The 21,181-nt window shown below is 34.0% G+C and overlaps 1 protein-coding gene across 4 annotated transcripts in view; it reads right to left on the bottom strand.

Moving 5' to 3' along the window:
* B3GALT1 (beta-1,3-galactosyltransferase 1) overlaps positions 1-21,181 on the bottom strand; it is a 492,457-nt gene that overhangs the window by 313,840 nt on the left and 157,436 nt on the right. For all 4 annotated transcript variants that reach the window (XR_012920561.1, XR_012920562.1, XM_076005628.1 and 1 more), the window contains exon 2: positions 20,103-20,204. The gene's annotated coding sequence lies outside the window, so the exon portion shown is untranslated. The remainder of the gene's footprint in view (positions 1-20,102; positions 20,205-21,181) is intronic.

The raw sequence follows: 21,181 nt of genomic DNA, 5'->3' as shown, positions 1-21,181 counted from the left end.
AGGCAGGAGGACCAGAGAAATGACATCCTTGTTCCTGTTTTCTTGCAGAGTATTATAGCTGGTTGATAATCATCTAATGTTCAAAAATTAATATTATTTTAGAAAACTGTAGTGATTTTGCTTATTCAGTTCCAAACATTTATTTTTCTTTTATAAAATGAGATAATTGTTATCTTCTTTAAAATGTGGTTTAAGTGTCTTTACAAAGGTAGCACATAACATACTTATCAATTTTGAAAATACTCTCAAAGTTTAAAATAAACTACGTATATAGTAGGGAAGAACGAGTTAGGTAAGTTTATAGTAACAGTAGAAATAAAATTGAAGCAAAGACTATACATCTGTAAAGTAGCAATCCCTTTTCATTCTTTTGAAAAAATTGTTTAACTGTTTTTATGATAGATATTTTTAACATAAACAAAAATTTAAAAAGAATAGTATATTGAACCTATACATTATACATAGAGTAGTTTCAACAAGAGCTTGCTAATTTTGGTTCATCTATTCCCATCCCTACTTTTTATTTTACATTCTTTACTTTTCTTCTGAAGTTTTTTTAATTACAGAAATCATATCATTTCACTTAAAATCCTTCAATATGTATCTCTAAAGGATAATAAATTTTTAAACTATAGTACCTTTAACATATCTAATAAAATTAATCACAATTTCTTAATGTCTTCTAATACCTAGTTGATGTTCAAATTTCTACATTGTCTCAAAATTGTGTTTTCCATTGATTTGTTCAAATTAAACCCCCAAATGGTCTATACTTGCATTTATTTGTTGTCTTTCTTATGCCTCTAATTATTCCCCTTCCTTCCTCTCCCCCTTTTATAAAGTACAGTTATCAAGGTGGTAAAAAGTACAATTTGAAATAGAAGCTGTGATAGCAAGCATCCTTTTCTTATTCCCCATGTTAGGTAAAAAAGATTTTAATATTTCACCACTTAATATGAAAAAAAAACCCAGACCATTTATATTATAAAATTTCTGTTTTTTTATATACGGCTGGCTACTTCTTCATGTGTTATTAAGATTGTTCTTGAATCCTCCAGATTTTCTGGAAAAGTAGTTGGATATAGAGATTCAAATGATTGCGGTTCAATTATATTATTATTTTTTGGCATAAATACTCCATAGATGGTGTTGTGAAGTCTATCAAACTTTTAGGGAAGGAATAATGGCAATTTTTCCACTGAATGTAAATACATTTAAATACTAAATGATAAATATTTATATAAATTATATGAATATAAAAGATAAATTTACATTCACAATATAAATATAAAATATCAATGTATATAATAGTATACAAATTCACATAATAAATATAAACCAAAGTGAATTTATTCCAGGAATCCAATGTTGGCTTAACATTTGAAAATCATTCAATACATTTTACCACATTGACAGAATAAAAAAGAAAAATATGATATCTCACAAAATCCATAAAAATTTTGATAAAATTCAAAATGTATTCATGATACCTCATAGCACACTAGGAATACAAAGGGATATGCTTAAACTAATAAAAATTTCTACAAAAATATCTATAGCAAGCTTCATATTTAATGGTGAAATATTCAAGCGTTTTCACCTAATATTAGGAACGAGAAAAGGATGCTTTCCATTACAACTTCTAACTCAAATTGTACTTTTACTGTGGTACAAAATGTGTCATCACTTTGACAATTTGCCTCTATCCTGCTTCATTTTTAAAATAGGACTTCTCACTTCCTAAGATACTATATATTTATTTTTATATCTCTTATTGTCAGAATGTGAGTTCCATAAGGCAAGGGACTTTGTCTTTAGTGTTCATTACTGTATTCCCTGTGCCTGGCACATGGTGGGTGCCCCATAATAAATATGTTTTGAATGAGTGAACTGTGTAAAACGCCTTTCACAATTTCACAACAACTCCCCCGCTCTCCAGGATTCTTTGCTGCTGGCATAAGCAAGCTACCATTAAGATGGCAAAACTATGTCAACAGTTTCGGGCACAAATTTGATTAATCGTATTGCTTCTTGTTTGAGATATAATAAATTATACTTTGATTTGAAATTGGACATTTCATATTTATGACCTACTACTTGCTAACATTTGGAAGACCTTCTTGATTTAAAAAGAAATCAAAAAGATATGCAAAACATTCGCAAAAACATATTCTTTTGTTGTATCTAAAATTAAGTGGATTCTGAATCTATCTTACTTATTATTTTCTATTTCTTTTTCCATTATTTAATGGATGTTTGAGGATAATTAATTTAAATATTTTCTATCATTTGGTTGTTTTCAATATCTTCTTATTACAGTTAACAAACACTCTAACAAACATCCTTCTGCATTTCTATGATTATTCTATAAAGCAAATTACTTACACTGAAATTTCTAAAAGAAATAGTATGTGTATTTTAAGAATTATGATCAATATTTTGCCTCTCTTTTATGTTGTTATTTTCATTTCCATTTTTCTATGCATTCTCATTTTCCTGATGATCACATCATATCTCATGACTTTAAATATCATCTATATGCTAATGATTCTAAAATTTATACCTACATTCCAGATATCTCTCTGAATTCCAGATTTATACATTTAATAATCAAACTGACATTTCTACCTGAATGCTTAATTTGTATCTCAAATTTAAACTGTAAAAATTGAGCTCCTACACTTTTACTCCACAGAGACTGCTCTTCTTACTGTCTTTCCCATTATAGTTAATGACAATTCCATCTTTCTAATTGTTCAGGTGGAAACCTCTGAAAATCACCTCTGATACTCTGGGAAGGCAAAGGTTAGCAGCAGGTTTTCAACCTGTTTGCCCCTTTAACCCATCTGGGAAAGAAAGGGATGACCCAGTTAGATTCTTTCATAAACATGCCAATGACAATCCTAGCAGACATACAAATAATATTTACTAGTGGGCAGTCCTTATCTATGAAATGCTTTTAGTGGGATGTATCTGGTCTGTCTAGAATAGCTTATACTGGAGAAAAAAAACAAAAAAACTTAGAATCTATGGATTTCTAAGGCATGGTTCCATGAAAACTATCATATAAATTATGTAATTAAAGAGATACAAAAAAATGCTTCATAACTGAAATGATTCCTTCTGTGCAAACAATTTATCACATACATCATTTAAACCTCTCATGTTAAATCTGAACCAAAGCATGTCCTGATACATGAAAAGGACCTTTTATGGAGAGCTGCACCTGATGGTTTTACAACTTTCCAAGGGAAGAATGTTTGTTTTGTGTTTGGCTACTACATGTATCCATTATTTACTAGCAAATTTAATACTGGGTAAGATTTATAATTATCCTTGAGTCTGCTCTGACAATCTGACCCTTAATTTTATCTTACTTTCAACATCTAAATCCTACTGAGTCTACCTTCAAAACATGTCTGCTATTCTCCTACTTCTCTCCACTTCCCAATATACCATCCTCATCTCTCTCTTCGACTATTTCATTAGCTTTCTAAGTAGTATCTACTGATTGAGAAGACACTCTTAAGGAACATCTATGAATTAAGAAACATTTTGAATAAAAATAAATCCCCCCCCCAAAAAAATCAATTTTACTATTATGGACTGAATGTTTTTGTCTACCTAAAATTCATACATTTAAATCCTAACCCCCAATGTGATGGTCTTGGGATATGAGGCCTTTGGAATTAGTTAAGTCATGAGCATGGAGCTTTCATAAACAGGATTGGTGTGCTTAAAAAAGGCACCCACAGAGAGCTCTCTTAATCCTTCTGTAAGGTGTGGATAGAAGGAGAAGTCAGCAGTCTGCAACCTGGAAGTAGACTCCACCATGCTGGCACCTTGATCTTGGATTTCCAACCTCCAGAACTGTGAGAAATAAATTTCTGTTGTTGATAATCAACCCAGTCTATGGTATTTTGTTACAGCAGCCCAAACTAAGTCATTTATTAACTACAATGTCGTGTCATTAGTAACAGAATTATGAGTTGTCTTATTATAGTAAGACAAATTAAGTAATTGTAAATCACTTAATATTTACGATTACTACCTATAATGACCAAGGGCTTTATGCATATATTAATAGTTTCATGAACCTCTCATATACTTACTATCTCCTAGCATTGGTTTGCTACCAATATATAAAATATTAGTGTAACTCTTCCCCCTAATAAACAGTAAGTTTTACCAAATAGTTCTCTCCATTCCTACTGCTTTTTAAAAAATCCCACCTTTACTTTACTTGACTTTTTTTATATTCACCAAGGTCTGTTACTGGAATTTGTCTTCTGTTCCACTGACTTTTCTGTTCTTGTGGCAGAACCAAAGTCTTTTAATAATGTATTATTTTTATTTTAAGAAATATTTGGCAGCTTCTTTATTACCATTGTTTTTTTATGTCAGGGCTGTGGTTTTGGTCTTGTTAAAGCACACAATGATCATGTCCTCAATTTTTAATGACTGTCCATCTTCTGTTGAACACCATCCTAGAGTGATGGCAGGACATGAAAGGCTCCTATAGTTTTATCCTGCCTCATCTTTCAGGGTTGACCCTCTACTCTTTTACTTCATGCATAATACATTATAGTCAATAAAAAATGATGTCTCCAATATGTGCCATGGAATATAAACCCACCCACTTTTTCTAATTCCTCTACCTGGATTAACCTCCATCATCTAAATCCAGTACATACTTCAAGGCCAAGTAACATGATTATGTTATCTATATTTCTATTATGCCACATGCTACTTATGCTGTGGATATTCATTTGTATGATTTGTCTCCTATATTAAAAAAATAAAACCCAAGTAAATTCCAAGTCTTATTCACCTCCCAGAAATCCTAGCACTTGCATATTTAAATGGCTGAATTTATATGTAATGCCTGCCATACATCATAGTATATAGTTTTTACTTATTTATTTCCTTACCCTGCAAAGCTTAATTTAACATTTTCTTTATCAGCTCATCCAGTTTCCTACCTAAGACTTTCCCCTAAACATTTATGAGATTCACTTTTTTATTTGCCGTAAGTTTTATTTCTATGTAGTAATCCCTTTTTCAGAAAACTAAACTGTGTTCTAAATCATTGTTCCAGGAAGTCTTTCATTTTACACAGTCTAGTCCCCTTTTTAAGTCACTCATTCAGAGAGCAGGTATTAAATCTCTGCTCTACACATTGTACTCTATTACATGCCACTGATACAAAGATGAAAAAGAAAGATTCTTTAAAGAGAGCAGTCCCGTGGAAAGTCAGACCTGCCAGCAGGGGCAACTTGACCTCTGTGCTAAAAGTTAAAACAGAGGCGTGCGATGCTTGCTATTGGTGTACAGAGGAGAAAGAATCTACATTTGCTTGGGGTGTCAAGAAAGACTTCATAGAGTAGTGCTGCTTGAACCAGGAATGAATGGAATTACTAATCGTGTCCCTAAGATCATTTACTCAGTAGACACAGAGTCCAGTCTTTTTTCTAGTTGTATTATTTTTTCCCCACCTGGATCTAAAGTGCCTTCTTGTGAAGGGGGTATGAATGAGTCCTAAGTAGTTCTCCATCATGTCACGAATATGTGCTCAAATACCACAGACTGAATACCTCATGATCAAGTACACCAGCTTGCTAGATGACTGTTCCGTAGGGAATCATGATATTTCACTCCATTTCCCTTCTCCATGGAGTCTCCAGTCACATTTCTGGGGCCCACCATTGATGAATTTGTGAATGTTAATATCCAAAAGAGAAGGTTTGAAGATTTTTTTCAGATTCTTATAGGTTTGAAATAATTCTGCTATATTTAGAAAACTTTCATTGGCTCTATTACACTTAAGAAAATGATTCCTTTATTTTGTTCCTCCCCTTTTATTTCCTTTAAAAAATTCAAATATTATTTATCTTTTAATAGTTAACACTTTGTCAGGGTTCAAAACTAAGAAAATGCAAAATGTATTGAGCAAAACGTTTCTCATCTCTTCATTTTAATTATCATTTCCCCTCTAAAGGCATAGAGCACAACCAGTCCATTGTATAATCTTCACAATATATCCTTTGCACATACATGTAGATCTACCCATATTCATTTTTATTTTTATTTATACAGATGGTAGCATACCATACACACTGATATGCACCTTGTTTTGTTCACTTAATATATTTTATAGATCTTTCTATCCTAATACATGGGAAAATGTACATATTTTCTTTTATGGCTGTATGTATAGTCATGTGTCACTTAATGACAGGAACACCTTCCAAGAAATGCATTGTTAGGTGATTTTGTTGTGCAAACATCATAGACTGTACTTATACAAACCTGTATGGTATAACCTACTACACATCTAGGATATGTGGTATAGCCTATTGCTTCTAGGCTATAAACCTTCATATCATGTCACTGTACTGAATGCTATAGGCAATTGGAACACAAGAGTATTTGTGCATCTAAACATATCTAAACATAGAAAAGTTACAGGAAAATATGGTATTATAATCTATGGGACCACGGTCACATATGTAGCTGTTGTTGACTGAAACATTGTTATGCAGCACATAACTGTATTATGTTGCATAGATGCATTATAATTTAATTAATTGGTCAGTTATCAATGGAAATTAAAGGAAGCTACTCCTTTATGATAAATCATTTCTTTCTACTTTTTCTTTATCACTAGTTTAAAAGAAAAGAGGCATTTTGATGTGTCAAATAGTCCTATAATTTGCCTTCCCACGAAAACCAATCACAATGAAAACAGACGAAGGCAGTGCCTATGAGATGAGTTATTTTGAGATCCTGAAAACTAGCTAGTGCTTATTTTCATGGTTGACATATGATTGCATACAATATCTAATCTTGAACTACTTATAACTAATTCCAGGATATAGACTCCAGGCTAGAATTGTATCCATTCCAATTCAATGTTCTATACAGTCTCAGGAAATGATTACTGCTAAGGAAATAAGGCCAACTGAATAATAGTAGCCTTAGTCTATGGGCTTGGCACAAAATTAAAAAACTTCATTGTGATTCAAGTGTAGCTTCTAAAATTCTGAGAGCATTTTAATTTCTTCATGATTGGTAGCAAATAATCTGTTATGAAATGGTATCCACTTGCATATTGGCCCAGGAGCCAGAAAGTTCTTGGTGATGATGTGGCAGTTTTATTGCTAAGTCTTTATTCTCTTTCATCAGCCCAGCAACATGTATTTATTCAGCACTGAATATGGTCAAAGCACTTAAGAATTTAAAGATAAGCTAGAAAGATGAATTTGAAACATAAAAAGGATACCTAGAATATAAGGCAATAAATGGATCTGCTGTGTAAATGGTACTTATGCACATAATAAAGATACCAAAATACACTTGAAATTTTAACACAACGAACAGAGTCACCATTTCACAAGTGTTACCAAGTGCATGGGAATCTAAGAATATGGAATGGCATCAGAGAGCTTGTATGATTCTTAAAAATGGGATTTAGAAAAAAGAGCACTCTGGTGTCAGGTGGTCAGTGATGATATGAAGAATGAATAGGTTTTTCAAGAAGAGAAATTGGGTGGGCATTTTAGAGGAGGGGAATTTCTTGGAAATGAGATAACTTAAGGTACATCAGGGGAAGAGTAAATTAACTAGCTTGGCCAAAGCACAGAATTTGTGTCAGGAGGTTAGTGGTTGCTGCTGTTCCAAATTTGGTTGGATATCACATTGATTGTATAAAGAGTTTTTAGTACCAAGCCACTATATTTTGACATTATCTCATAAAATACATCAGCTATTGGAGGCTTTAAATAATCTGATATGCTAAAAACTTAACAGTAAGCTTTTTTACTTTTTACAAGTATTCAGGGACCAGGAGAAGCCTGCTTGGAAGTCAAGTGAAGGGAATCCTTGTAGCAGCCTGTTACTCTGTAGATTTTGATTTGAAGTATACACACACTTGACATTTTCACAAAAATCACCCATAAATACCCATCAGGTCTATTAACTGCCTGTAATAACTTTTGTAATAATTGAGTCAGTCCATGATTGGGTAGAAAGGATTATGAAGAGAAAATTTAAGACGTTCTAGTAGGCAGTATGTCACTAACTTTAGAAGTATCATGAAATAATTTATATGTCATAAAGTAATAATTAAAAATCCTATATGATCATATTTGTGGCCCTTACAATTTTGTCCAGGAGATATTCTAATGAATATATCCCTAGAACATTCCGGTTGCTTTCCCTCAGATGTCCCCCTTGCCTTCACCTGTTTTTCTTCTGGGGATTCCTCCCCGTCTGCTTATGTTAAGGCATTCTGTTCCATTTGTTCATCTCACCTTGTTCTTCTCCATATAACATTTCTCATAATTGTAATTATGAAAAGATTGGTAAAATTTTTTTGCTTACTGTGTTATCTGCCCTGCTAAAATGTAAGCCTTCAACACCATGCCCAGTGCCTAGCGTGCAGGAGACAGACTTTCAGTAAATATTCCTTAAACAAATGAATGAACTACCATGGTCTTTTATCTTTTGCTTGCATTATGACGAGAGAAAAATAGAATGTAGAAGTGATGTAAGACTTCATTTACACTTAATTCACTAGTACACTTAAAACTTCAAAGGAATTAACACTTTAAGAGTTTAGAACAGAAATGAAACTATAAAGTCTTGCCATTGCCATAAATGTCATATGCAATTCATTCATGTACTTATCTCAAACTCAACACTACTTTGAAGGCAGAATGCCAAGAAATAAGTAGGCACTTGAAGGCAAAGTCCAAGATATTTAATTACCACCAGAGCAGCCCAATGGTTGCTCAGCCTCATTGACATTCTTTGGCTGCTGCAGATGTGTCAATTAACATTTCTGAGAGCTATCTTTAGGAGTAAAGAGGTTTCAAAATTTGAAAAAGATCAAATTGATTTTATATTTACAACTAAAAGGCAAATATAGTTGTTTCATAATGTTTAAAACCTTTTTTTCTTATAAATAAATGTATTTGTGTTTTCCTATCTCAGTTTTGTTGCTGTCTTTTAAGTTTGACCTCTGACTAAAATCAGATAATATTTTTTGAATATATTTGAAACCTTAAGTGGAAGAAACTAAAAACTTAAAATCTGAAAACTAGAAGTAGCAGTTGGACATCTTCTGTATTATTATAGCTAAAACATTATAAAACTAACTATAATTATATATATTATGGTATAATATATCATAATGTGGTATTAATATAAATATGATATATATAAATATGGTATTAATATAAATATCTTTGAATGTTGAGTTAACGTACATTTTCTATTTGCTTTCATTTATCACTTAATATGTTATCAGAAATAAAAAACAATTTGCCTCCAATCATAGCAATAAAATCACTCAAGAATTCAAAATATCCACTTTTGGAGTTTTCTAGCTTTGTGAATTCAAGGCCCATTTCCATATACTTCTACCACATAACACCTTAATATAGTTAGTTAAAAGAATAGTCATTTTTATGATAGATGTATTTTAATAAATGCATCTGAAGTTGATTATCTCATTGACTCCTTAAATGTCAATTTTAAATGTCTACTCTATTTTTCTACTCTACAAATTTTGCAGCAAAGCAATTAAATAACTTAAAATTTTCAATTTATAGTGAATGGTCTCCCTATACCAGATAGTATGATAGACTTACTATCAGTAAAGGATTGTGTTTCTGACACTCAACTGTTATTACAGAGTTGAAAATTAATTAACTCTTTGGGATCCACCTCTTCTTAGATGGGAATCATTCTTCAAAAGATTTTTCTATTCTCACCCCAGGAATAAGTAAGTTAAAATCAGCAAATGAATTAAAAGTCCTAATAATATTAGTCAAAAGATTATCAGCTGTATTCATCTTTGTATCTACATACTAGCAATGTATTCAAGAATCACTGATGCTGATAAAAATATAGCAATAGGCAAACACTCTTGTCTTAATAACAAGCCCATTATAGGAATATTTTTTCTCCTAAATCAAATTCTCTCTGAGATCCTAATGTAGGATCTGAGATCCTACTAATCTAGCCCTTCTTAATAAGTGTGTAATGGCATCTAACTGTGGTTTTAATTTGCATTTCCCTGATGATTAATGATGTTGAACATCAAAGATGTTGAACATCTTTGAGATCCTAATGTAGGATCTTAGAGCCTCTTAGATGTTTGCAGTTACTCTAGTGAAGGATGTAACCAGAAAATCCAGGTATGGTCAAACCGAGAGAAGAGTGACAGCTCTGATCCCACAATTCATAAAACAAATACAAAGGAAAAGAATTTGCTCCAAAGGTCATTTCAATGGCACCCCAAGCAAATTTTTTTTGATTAGTTATCATTTAAACTGGTGAAATAAAACTGGTCATTTTGAACTCATATTTTAGAAGTGCCACTGAAGAATATCAACTTGGCTAGAGTTTTAAACAATTTCTAAAGAATTATTCTTGCCTTAGGTTCTCTACAAGCCATGGCTTGATAAATTAAACCCATCAGATTTTCAGTTCATTCAATGAAGATTGACAGAGGCTGAGAATGTCTTTGCAAAACTGCATCTTCTATCCTGAGAGTCCTTATAGGCTTTTAGCAGGAACTATTAAATTGTTCCTGTGAGGCTATTGTGACATTAAGTGGATGTTTTTCTCAGAAAAATTCAGTTGCAAGAAGGTGAAATGACGTTTCCAAAGCAACAAATGCCATTTTATCTCTCTTGGACTGTCTCTCACGTGTACAAACACACATGCATGTAGCACACACATACACACTCCTACCCCACTCCCCACCAGGATTTTGTTCAAACTATTCTAGTGGTAAAAAGAATAATCAAGTTAATTTGACTATGGTATCTCCAGATTCCAGCCCAACCACACACTGACAATTGGTTTGCTTATTTCCTCCACCCAAATTGTTCTTTTGTTGCTTTTTTGCTGGGGAAGGGAAAATGCAATTTATTTCAGTCTTTAATGTAGGGATTTAAGATATTTGCTAAGTGTTGTTTTCTTTCTTACTCTGCTTCTATAAAGCATATGTCATATGTATTTTGGGATACTAAAGTAAAAAAAATACCATGCATATTTCTGTGTTTATAAAAATTAAGACTTCTGTTTTTGATGCAATTACAATGACTAATTGAAATAAAACATTTTCAAAAAGCTTTTATTTCTTCTAGCCCTGCCAGATTTGCCATCAAATATAGATAGCAATTCAACTCTCTTCCTCTTAATATTATATAATATGCCAATTTTACCTTCAGTAAAGATTTTTTTACTGCTGAATTCTTGAGTCTCATAATACCAAATATACTAGATCACTATCTTAGTACTCTGACTGACATTTTTCCCCTTCCAAGAAATAAAACCAATAGTGCTACCTTTTAAAAAACCATTTCTGGGACAATGCCTTCAGGGGAAAAGTAGCGATTTTTATTACAGAATATAAAATCTAGATTTTATTTTAAGATTTTTCTCATCTGAAACATAATGATGGAAGTATCAAATAGTAGATAGTAAAATCAACATGCAACTAGTGCAGTTAGAAGTTTTCATTTGCTAACAAATTTAGCCAAGTTAATTGTGGAGTTGAGAAAGGAAAAAGCAGGTTAATTAAAAGCAATGAGAATCTCATCATGCTGCAATTATGGGAACTACAAAGTTCCTTTAATATAACATGGAAGCAAAAATAAATATAAAAGTGCAACCACCAAATAAAAAAACCGACCAATAAAATCCCCCAGGTCTTACCTACAGACTGAGCAGGCTGTTTCATAATTATTTTAAATGGAGATACCACCTTCCTTTCCTGTTTAAAATGTAAATACTCTTTAGAGAAGTAACTCACTGATTTAAATTCACATGAAGTTATGAAGTTATAAAAGACTGATAGTGGACTTTTTGAGAGCGGATTTTAATAGGAAGTATTTTAATGGAAGTATTTAAAGGAAAAAGAAAGAGGAGAATAAGGGGCAAGATATTGACCTTGAATAAGAATTTGATCTTCCTGAGAAAGTTCCTCAGAACCAATTCCAAAGTTCCAAATAAATCCTGCCATCTATCACATCAACTTTAACACACTTCCTCAATTTTTTTTTTCCCGAGAAATACAAGCCTGCCCTTTTCTTATATTAAGACATGTTCTCATTCTTTAAATATCTAATCTCCTACTTCTTTAAAAGCACTTTTTCTGGTAGGCTTCCTACATAACATAGAAAGATATTTCAAAAAAGGAATTTTAGGTCATTGCAGAGAGAGCAGGAATCAAAGCTGACTGTATCAACTTTCCATACACCTTTTTATTAACATTCTAACAGAAGTATATTGAGTCATTACTTATTGCTATATATTAGTTCTTACAAACTTTAAAAAAATATCCGATAGGGAGCTATTGAAGGGAGTATAAAATATTAATAGGCTCCACTCTTAATCCTATTATAACTATGTATTTCTTCTGGCTTTTTAAACTAACAAATCAATGTGTCTTATAAAAAGCTTCAGTACATTAATAAAACACAAGGTTTGGTGATGACCTCAAGGAAGCTATACTCCAGGCCAGAAAATTTCTGCAAATTGAGCAATACTGCAACATCACTCCACCAAAGCACGTGTAGACCTCAGTTCTTTAACATGTCCACACTGTGCTTTGTTATGATATCAGAGCAGGTGGGAAGAGTAAAGGGAAACAGAAGTTGCACACGCCTTAAGTTTGAGGCCTAATACAATTAATTTTATTCTTTCAAACTTATCAACACTTTTTTACCAAAGATAGCTTTCATAGCATTACTAAAATATCTCTAATGGGCAGTTGAGACTAATATACTCCATGTTTAGGATACTACCAATTTTTAACAGCATAGATTTTTCACTGGATTTGGTATTGGAAACATCCATGACCTGTTGGGCACTTTGGAATCCTGTGCTTTCAATCAAGGGAAACTGCTCTCTCTGTGATCATCAATGGTCTTCAGAACCCCAAGGCCCCTTCTCCCAACCCTCTGGTTTCATGTTTCTCCAGTCTTTATTCTTCTTGATCTTTTTGCTGTATGCCACACCTCAGAGCCTCCTTTTCTTAGCCAAGCCGTTTTTATATAGCTTCAAGCACAGGCAGACCCTGGTTTTTCTCTGACTTCTCCAGTCTCCCTCACTTTCTCAAACCAACTTTAACTACTGACATGGCCCAAACCTGACTCCTTAATTCACTCTTCTTTTTATCTCTTTTGTCCTTTAGAAATTTAATTCAATTCCATCCTAAAGCAGAACTTCTAAGGAGGAACATTCTTTCCAGTGTGAAAATCCTCTATTTTAGTGGTTGGTGTTTGGTACAATTGAGTACCTTGCCTTGAGATCTATTTAAATTCAAAATGTAGCTTTTCCTGGACCACCCTTAGCACACTCCCACTTTGGGGTTTTTTGCTTCCTTTTCCTTCTGCTTGGAATACTCTCCCTTGGGGTACTAGCTCACCCTCTCACCTTCTTTAAATATTTGCTCACATCTCTCCTTATCAATGAGGCTTCTTCACACCACTCTATTGAATAGTGCAATTAACTATCATCCATCCCCCCTCATTTCCCTTACCTTAGTCTGCTCAATTTTGTGTTTTTGTACATTTCCAAATTCTAATACATTATATACATTTTAATCCTATTAATTAGCTATTGCCCTATTTGTTTGTTTATTTCTATCTTAGATCAAGCTGCTGTAACAAGATATCATAAACTGGTAGCTTATAAACAACAGAAATTTATTTCTCACAGTTCTGGAGGGTGGAAGTCTGAGATCAGGGTGCCAGCGTAGTTGGGTTCTGTTGAGAACCTTCATCAGAGTTAAAGACTGCCAACTTTTTTTGATTTCTCACAGGGCAGGAAGACAGTGAGCTAGTTCTTTGGTCTCTTTTTATAAGGGCACTTATCTCATTCATGAGGATAACACCCTCATGACCTAATTACCTCCCAAAGGCCCCACCTCCTAAGCCATCACACTGAGGTTTAGATCTGGGGGGGGGGGGGCATAAATCTTCAGTCCATCTGATAGAATATATGTTTTATTTTGTTCACTGAGTCACAATGGACTGGCACTTATTAGGCAATCAGTGACTATTAACCCTAATTGAGTTAAAGATAAATTTGTCTATATTATCCACTACCTTCTATCCTTTTTCACTGCCAACAGCCTAGCACAGTTTTCTTCTCATGGTAATTAGCTAATTAGTATGCTAATTGCATTTCCTTCTACCCCTCTCTTTACTGCTGGCTGAACTTCTTCCTCAGAATCCAAATTTATCTTCTCATTATCCTTCTCAGAAACCTCTACTGTAGAGCCAAGTATAATTCTTTATTCTGAAATTTAAGGCTCTACTCAATGTGACTACCAATGACATCCAGCCTCCTCTATACCTACTCCTTAATCAACTCTAGTCAAGCTAAGTCTTATTTGTGATAAAAATAATTTACTATCTGTTCAGGCAGTATGAACTGGAAAAAATGAAAGTTTAAATAATTATTTGTACTAAAAAGGAAACTGAGTCCACAGAAGAAAGACACTTGGTGGATTTACTCAAGTATATGTGGTCCCATCACTGAAATGCCTCTTTCCTCCACTTTTGTGTTCTGAGAAAGCAAATCAAACCTATATTTAAAGTTTCAAGTCCAACTTATTCTCTGATTGGTTCTATGCCTTTTAAAAGCCATAATTCCTTTTAACAAATGTTAGTAACATTAATAAATTGTTAGTCTTCCACAGATATTCTGATGTACCTTTCCTCAACTTCTTTCTCCTCATCATAAGAAACTCGGATGTATATATTACACATGACTTCCCATCCCAAAATTCTGGGCAGCATCTTCTCTGGAGTCATCTTTTGCCTCTAATCTAGGATCCAGCCTGGGAGAAGAAGCCTAGGAAGAGACCTGGGACTCTAGGGAAGGGGTGGGGACTTATACTTTGGATTGGTAAGAAAGCTGGTGTTCCAAAAGGGTGCCACTCTATTACTGCCATCTCTAAGTGTTTCAAGGTCTCTCTTCTCACCACTTCCCATCTTAACAACATGAAAGTTGTGAATTTAATGATGGAGTTTTTGGTTTCTGCCGTATTCCTATCTCTGCCACCAATGCTTATGAGGTTCTTGTTCTAGAAGTCCCTCCCAAGTAATCTTCCTCATGTTATTCTTTCCCTCCTCTGAACTACTTTAATTACTATGTAATGTACATTAAACATTCTAGAATTTGACATCATTTTTCCTTGTCTTTTTTTGTCATATACATGTCATTGTAGAAATTCTTGAAGACAAAAATTGTCTAGTCTACAGCACCTTTGCTAATCAGTAAAGCTACCAACATGACATTTAAAGAAAATTCAGATTCCAGGTCCCCAACTCAAATCTGTAGAAACTGAATCACATGTCAAGTTTCTAAGAAATCTGTATTTTCATAAAGTCCCCTCAGTGATTCTGGCGATTGGCCAGGTATAGGTATTACTGCTTTAGAGAGCTTACCATGAGCTCAGGAAATAGCAAAATACCAAAACACCTTTTGACTTTAAAAGTATTTACTCTGAAATTTAAAATTTATGAGACTAAAGCTTGTGATTATTGATTTACCTCATCTAGGTTTTAGAGTCCAACATTTGATTTTGTGAGTACCATATACTCTTTAAGAAAATTTTAGAATTCAAAACACCTGAAATTTTACCACATATGCTATTTTATATGGATACAGTCATATCAAATATGCAGTTACAGATTCTCATTGTCCTTTGACTTAACTTTACTCTAGATATGTTCTACATGTCATTGTTCTTTAAAGCAGCGAAAATAATATTCCTTTGCAATGGGGGTACTAACAACTTAACCGTTTTCCTATTTTTGGACTTCTTAGGTGTTTATCATTTTCACTATAACTATAAATATCACAACTGATACCTTTTAAAATAGTCATTGAGTATATATGTAATTGTATTATGATTTTTACATATTTATTAAATATTTATTCTATTTTTAAAATATGCACTTCATTCATTTTTTAAATGTTCTAATACTGGGCACAATTTTTGACCTGGTTTCCTCAATGAGTTTGTTTTCCTATTCTCAGACTCTTACGACAATCCTCCATGAACCATGCCACCCTAAGGGGCCGTGAAGTTACTCAATATTGTTGGTCTATTCTCTTGGTTCCTATATTTTGGCTTGATCTCCCTGTCTCCCCAGTCTCAGGAGTACTGCCTAACATGAATCACACTGAAGGGATAAAGATTGTAAATGGTGCAGATCAGTGTTCTTAAAGTGTGGACTACAGACTGCCAGTAACACAATAACTTGGGGGATTGATAAACGTGAAGAATCATGGACTCTACAAATGAATCAGATATTTAAGTATGGGGTCTAGGAAAACGAAATTTAAACAGACCTAAAGTAATTCCTATGCATGCTAATGTTTGAAAATCCAATCTGCCATATACTATGCTATCAGTGAGCTTGCAACATAGATTTAAGGTACTTACAATGACAATACACCTCTTATCATTCTAATTCTCTATAAAATGTGTATATATATTTAATTTGTGATCACTAGCACGACATAGTTCCTGTTTCCACTATTCCCTATCCCCCAACACAAGAATGCATCTTTTCCAGAAAGTATAGAGCATGTCTATTTTCTCTTTGCATTTCTGTCACTGTTGAGACTCTGTTTTGTACATAAAAACTACTTAACTATGTTAGCTGTTTAATTTTTAATCAGATTCATACTCTATTAAATAGGCTAGTTTTGAACATTACACAAAATCATTTATATGACTTTGTGTAATGTTAAACCACTTAACGTGGTTTCCCTCATATTTTCTTAAATTATATTGCTTGTCTGGTATCTTCAACTTTGTTAATACATTTTTATAATTATTTATGTAGGGTTCTCTATACATTAACAAAATAAGTGTCTACTAAAATTCTATTAGGTGTCAGGAATTATAATATATTCAAAGATATGAGAGATCAGTCCTTACACTGGAAATAATAGCCCTCTACTAGGGAAGCTGTTCTCATCAGAAATATTTACAAAACAATACAATCAAATCTAAAGCATGCATCAAGCATACAGAAAAATTACTATAACTTGAAAGGATCATGAAGAATCTCTTTTTATGACTATATCTGCATGGCTGAATTTAAATAAATGCAAAAATTTAGACTGCTTAATTTGATATGGCTTATATATAAAACTGTAGTTCATGCCAGAAAGCTAGCTTTGAACAGCATCAAAACAGCCTATTTTAATATCAGTTTCTATAGAATATGCATATTTCATTTTTAGAAACAAAAATTCTTTTATATCTTATGTGCATTTTCATTTCAGTGGTGTATTATTAGAAGAGTCTTTGCCTATTATGACCTCTTTCTATAATAGAGAAAAGTAGGTAATCACACAAACTCACATGTACACACACACTTGAGTGTTACACACACTAATTTCACAAAACCACATTCTTATAGTAGGTGTTGCCAGGCAGAAGCTCAGATTCTTTTTTTTTTTTTTTTTTTTTGAGACAGAGTCTCACTTTATTGCCCAGGCTAGAGTGAGTGCCATGGCGTCAGCCTGGCTCACAGCAACCTCAATCTCCTGGGGTCAGCGATCCTACTGCCTCAGCCTCCCGAGTAGCTGGGACTACAGGCATGCGCCACCATGCCCGGCTAATTTTTTGTATATATATTTTTAGTTGGTCAATTAATTTCTTTCTATTTTTGGTAGAGACGGGGTCTCGCTCAGGCTGGTTTCGAACTCCTGACCTTGAGCGATCCGCCCGCCTCGGCCTCCCAGAGTGCTAGGATTACAGGCGTGAGCCACCGCGCCCGGCCAGTAGCTCAGATTCTTAATCAAAGTCATTACCAAGTAAACACTGAAGCTAAGAATCTAGTAGCTAAGAATCCAGAGTCTTCTGGATAGTCACAATATCTTTTGTAATTAATTATATTAAAACATAAGAAAATGAAAAACCACCACACATCTATTAGAATGGCTAGAATTCAAAGTGCTGACAACACCAAAAACTTGTGAGGATGTGGAGTGACAGGAACTCTCCTTGATTTCTGGTGCAAATATAAAATGTTACAGCTACTTTGAAATATAATCTGAAATACAGTTTGGCAGTTTCTTGCAAAGCTATATACTCTTAACCACTGGATCTAGTAATAATACTTCTTGATACATACACAAATGAGTTGAAAACTTCTGTCCACACAAAAGTCTTTAAACAAATGTTTATAGAGTTGTTTTTTTTTTTAAAGTATTCTCAAACTTGGAAGCAATCACAATATCCTTCAGTAGGTGAATGGATAAACAAAATGTGGTACATACGTACAGTGGAATATTATTCAGTGATAAGAAGAAATGAGCTGTCAAGCCACAGAAAGACATAGATGAACCTTTAAAGTATATTGTTTAGTAAAAGAAGCCAATTTGAAAAGGCTGCATACTATATAATTCCAAGTATATGGCATTCTGGAAAAGGTAAAACTATGGAGGCAGTAAAAAGATCAAGATTGCCAGAGTTTCAGCCAGCAGAGGGAGGTGGGGGGAGAGCCCAGAGGATTTTTAGAGCAGTGACTCTGTTCTGTATGATCCAGCAATGATGGAAATTTGTCATTACACATTTGTCAAAACCCATAAAATGTACAACACAAAGATTGAACTCTTATGTAACTAGGGACTTTATAAGAATGTATAAATATTGGTTCATCAATTGTAACAAATGTATCACATTAATCCAAGATGTTAATAATAGGGAACCTATCTGTGAATTGGGGGAAGGGTATGTAGGAATTTCATACTTTCCAATTAATTTTTCTGCAAACTTAAAACTGCTCTAAGAAGAAGTCAGTTAATTAAAACAAAACAAAACAAAAAACAAAAGCAAAAGTAAAATCTAAGACAAGGAAGTTGTAGGACTAAACCAAACCAAAAGAAGACAAAAATTATTTAAGATGGGACAACTTCTAAAATTGTGACTGTAGAACATTTTACAGCATCCTTTCATGGGGACATGACAGGGCATCCCAGTTGTTACTTCTTATTCCTGAGGTGGTACCCAGGGTGGTACTTCTGATGTTGTTGGAATAAGGCACAGAAGAAATACCACAGTTTCCAGGCTGCATTGCCCTGGAAGCTACCATTCAGTCTGGGTTTGAATCAGGCCCCAAATCTGTTGGACCCTTAATCATTTCTTAAATGACTACTAGTTCAACAGAATCAGGACTTACCCAGACTAGACCAAATGTTGAAGTGAGACCTAAAAGTATACAACTACCTCAGTCATGGGGAGTACTCCAAGATCCCTTGGGCAGATTTTGTGTTGCATAAACCTCACCAGAGTCCGAGGACAACAACGGGTCCTGCCAGAATTGAGAAGTGCCCATGGGTCCTCTAAGGGAGGAGTTCTCTTTCACTGTGTGGATGGTGAGGAAGGAGGGAAATATTCTACGTTCAAGTTTCTTGGCTCAGGAATACTGTTCAATCTTTAGGAAAAAAATAACTTCACATGAAAATTTAGAACCTGAAGTCTTATTTTTTTTTTTCCTAAGAAAAACTCCTCTACATTCAAACTCCAATTATAGAGATGCATAAAAAGCAGCGGGCAGTTCCCGGCTTTCAAAAAGGCAAATTTCCACCGCTCCCCAATGCAGCTTCCCCACACCATGGTTCGCAGATGCACCAAGATTCCATCACTTCAGCCCTGGAGCCACCAGGCACTGTCAGTCACCTCGGCAGGTGAGCAGCCCCTTCAGCGTGCCATAAGAACATCAGCATGTCCCATGTGCACCATGACAAGGAAAAGGATGAGAGGCACCTCACCAGAGAATCTCTGCTAATGATGTTCATACTCCAAAGTGGCCAGATTGGTGCTTTGCAATTACCCTCATTTCTACATATCATCCTACTTCAAACGTAAGGATAATATTTGCTGGGGAATTATTTCTGAACATACTTCCTGTGAAAGTTATAAAGCATGAAATGCTACAAAGCTATAAACAAATTCAGAGCACGCGCTATTTCAGATAACATTGTCCATTTTTACATCACAGTTTCATTAATTTTCAAAGGCTCTAAAGTCAAAAATAGGAACAGGCTGTTACCCTATGATGAAAATGTCTGCCCTCCTCTCAGGGTGAAGCGTCTGTCTTCACACAATCCCTCCACTCCTGGACTGAGCAGTTCTTGAAGTGTCTCTAACAGGTCTAAGAGGAAAGAAAAATATATGAGTAACCTTGGAGCACTTCAGCTGACATTAGCACTTTGTTTCAAGTTGTTCAGATTCTATTTTTGCCACTTTGTGAAATTTCCACATATCTTGCATCAAACTATTTTGTACAAAACAGCCAGCATTTGGAGAACAGTTAATTTGAAAAGAAATTTTTCTTCCTTTACGTCATTATAATCTCTCCCTTATCCATCTTTGTATGAATAATGTCTTTACCTGTTACAAAGTAATTTTAACTACTTTCCATGATTATTTGCTTACTTTCCCCTAGATAATTATTAATAATTTTATTCTGTGGTCTCATTAAGAGCAAATGTTTCTGTAAGAGAAGTAGAATATTGCTAGTCTTATACAGTTTTGTTGTGTGGCTTCTCTAAGATTGTCTTATTGTTTTAATATGCTATGATAAACTAACAATTTTAGTCCCTAATCTCCTATGCCTAAAATTTTCTGACTTAAAAAATCCCTACCAGAGTCCTAAGTACCCCATTGAGTCTATAATAATGCTGACCTGAGCCAGTGAAAGAGTGTGTTCTGCCAGCATATTCTAGAAGTTAGCCTTCCATCAACACAAAGTTTTAGGCATTCTTTTGTGGAACTAGCAAAGAAAATAAGCTGGCTTTGGCAGTCAATCACACACTGCTATAATTCCATGAATCCATCTTCCACAGGCTTTACTTGGCAAGCTTCTTTCCACTGCCTGCAAACTATGTTTCTTTGTAAACCTCTGTTGCAATTCTACCCAATCACACCAAAGAGTTATATGTTACTGAAAATATGTTAAAGAAGGCTTTCAGTGGAATGTCTAATTTTGGTGCCCTTCCTTAACTTCTATAACCTGTTTTGTATAGACAATTATCTACAGAAGTGTCTTGAGCTAAAAGGACACCAACAGTGAAGAAATGTATTATAAAGCAGCAGCCTGGAAAGTCGGGAAGCCCAGGCTGTGTTATC

The sequence above is a fragment of the Microcebus murinus genome, chromosome 8 (assembly GCF_040939455.1).
Source record: "Microcebus murinus isolate Inina chromosome 8, M.murinus_Inina_mat1.0, whole genome shotgun sequence".
NCBI lineage: Eukaryota > Metazoa > Chordata > Mammalia > Primates > Cheirogaleidae > Microcebus > Microcebus murinus.
This window is presented reverse-complemented; position numbering and strand designations above follow the sequence as displayed.